This window comes from Montipora capricornis, chromosome 8, assembly GCF_036669925.1.
Source record: "Montipora capricornis isolate CH-2021 chromosome 8, ASM3666992v2, whole genome shotgun sequence".
Taxonomy (NCBI): Eukaryota; Metazoa; Cnidaria; class Anthozoa; order Scleractinia; family Acroporidae; genus Montipora; species Montipora capricornis.
The window spans coordinates 336,871-339,370 of record NC_090890.1 but is presented as its reverse complement, the minus strand read 5'-3'; the positions used below and the strand labels follow the sequence as shown (position 1 = coordinate 339,370).

Genomic DNA, 2,500 nt, shown 5'->3' with positions numbered 1-2,500 from the left:
ACCCAACTCGATTAGCCTTGCTAAATTTGGGTGGACAAACTTTTCACTGTAACTAGTATTGTATGGAAACGCGTTTGTTGTTGTTGTTGAACTAAATATAGAGAAATGCCATTATATTGGTCAAAATAATCAGTAGATATTATTCTCGGGGAGAATTCTCCTCAATAGGGAAACCTCCTTTGGCATTCCCATTATTGGAATTGGTCAAGTTCCTTTCCTAGGTCCCTAATTATAATAAATTGAATTTTATAAAAATATAATAATAATAATAATAATAACAATAATACTAAGGCGGGATGGGAGTAGACTGCAACTGCTTTCTCAAGCGCTTAGCCGAGATAGCCGAGAATCTCTCAGAAAAGAATGAGGAACCGTATCACACGACTATTACATGGATTAGAACATTGCTTTCTTTTGAGATTTCTTTTGACACACATGTGTAAGAGGTTCCAGGACACCCTTCCACAAAATCCCACAAGGGGATTTCATTGATGACTGCCGCTTAAACGCTATTAGTACTTTAGGATCTTTTTAATATTCTTGGTTTTCACCTTTAATCGAAATGAATATTTCTCTTACAGAATGTATATATTGTATTTTATTTTATATTTTTTTTAAATAGCTTTTTTAATGTAGATAGATTAGGGTATTTTTACTATTGTTCTTCTTAATGTCACTGTTCCCTGGTATCAACATAGTTAGCTTTTAACGCATAACGTAAGGCGCAATAGAACGAGACAACAGATGTATTGGCGTTTTTTGAGGGGAACACTGCCTTGCGACTGGTTAGCCTATGCGACTTCCGGATTGCGTGATATAGAACAACCTCACTTATCTCCCCAGCACTACGAGCTGATTGGTAAACAGCACGTGCTGGATCGGACAAGAGTATTGGTAGCGAGCAATGTACAAAGGCAAACGAGCCAACAAGCTTGGGGGAAGTCGCTGCGCAGACTTAACCGCACCTCGCAGGAGTGACCCAATTTTAATGAAGGCAAGGCAATAAAACCAACCCATCTCCAAACGGAGGGAGGGAGGGGAAAAAACTTTAACAAATGCCAACAGCTAGTTGGTTTACTATAGAAGACAAACTGCCAAGTGAACCTTGGATGGCTAACTGAGGCTTTTATAGCTAGACTCTGCCTATTAAAGTAGCCAGTTGTACAGCTTCTTCTATGAGCAGGTAGGTATTACACGTGCTCTTTAACAGTTATGAATGAGGCCTTGACAGATTTGGCCAATGCAGGTGTACGTTATAAACTGATATCTAGGAACAAAGTCACTATGTCCTCATTTTATTTACAACAAAACCATTGATTTTATGACCTTGAACGACCGACTACAGAGAACACGAAGATAACTAACGCGACATGAATAGCCCCTTTTAGTATGGTCACGTTCCATTAACCATATTTTACTGATGGGGCAGTAAAATCTCATTTAAATTTGTAAATCTGAAGGATTGTTTTCATGTATCTGCATTTCTAATTGAATAAAAAGGAATTATCATAATGATAATGATAATAATAATAATAATAATAATAATAATAATAATAATAATAATAATAGGATAGTATGTGCACTCTCATTGATCAATAGTTGTGTTTAGCTGAGAGTATGTAAACACGGCTATGAAATCACACGAATTTTCAGATTGCTTTATATGTGTTGTCAGTTTTCATTGGCTGGTAGGAAATATGAGCGTGTATCAAGAAAATCTGTTACAATCAAAAAGTAAAAAAAAAAACCAGCATTTCCCTTCATTTGTCTTACTCTTTTGAGAGATATTTTATCTAAGCAATAGAGGACTTTTTTCCATGTTTATATAGCTTAATCTAAACACTCAGGGAGTTGGGGGAATTCTTGACAGTTATGTAAACCCAAGACACAATCGAGGGTTTGCATAACTGTCTTGAATTCTCCCAACTCCCCCTCATGTTTAGATGAGGCTAATTAAACAGGGAAAAAGTCCTCTGTTGCTTAAGGATGGTGCCTACTATTGTTATTGCGCATATGTTCTGCGCATCTCGAGATACTCGGATTTGCTATGGGTGATGCTTACTAACACAGGGATATTTTTGCATGGTTTAAAACTATCCAGAGAAAGTAGATCTCAGTAAGTACTCTTGGTATCCAAAAAGAAAATTGGGGGTAACCATGCATTTTTGAGAGATAATTAAGCTTCAACTTGAGAAAGAACGCCATACATTGCTTTGTATATTTAAAGCTTTTTACAAGTATTATTCATGAATTATCTTTGAAAAATGTGTGGTTACCCCTAATTTTCTTTTTGGATTTAAATAACACTTGTTAAGATCTACCTTTCCTGCATACCGTAATCACACACCGGGGCAAAAATATCTTTAATTAGTAGGAACCATCCTTAATTATTGCACTTTCTAAAGAATGTCTAACTTTCATACTTTTTAATGTAAATATCAATGAGCATTCATGGAAGGAAAGTATGGCGAAAATGGGTTAAGACCATTAATTTTTATTC

At 35.9% G+C, this 2,500-nt stretch overlaps 1 protein-coding gene across 4 annotated transcripts in view; it reads right to left on the bottom strand.

The window, feature by feature from the left end:
• The window catches only part of LOC138060678 (uncharacterized), a 31,111-nt gene that overhangs the window by 18,962 nt on the left and 9,649 nt on the right, over window positions 1–2,500 (bottom strand). The window lies entirely within an intron of this gene.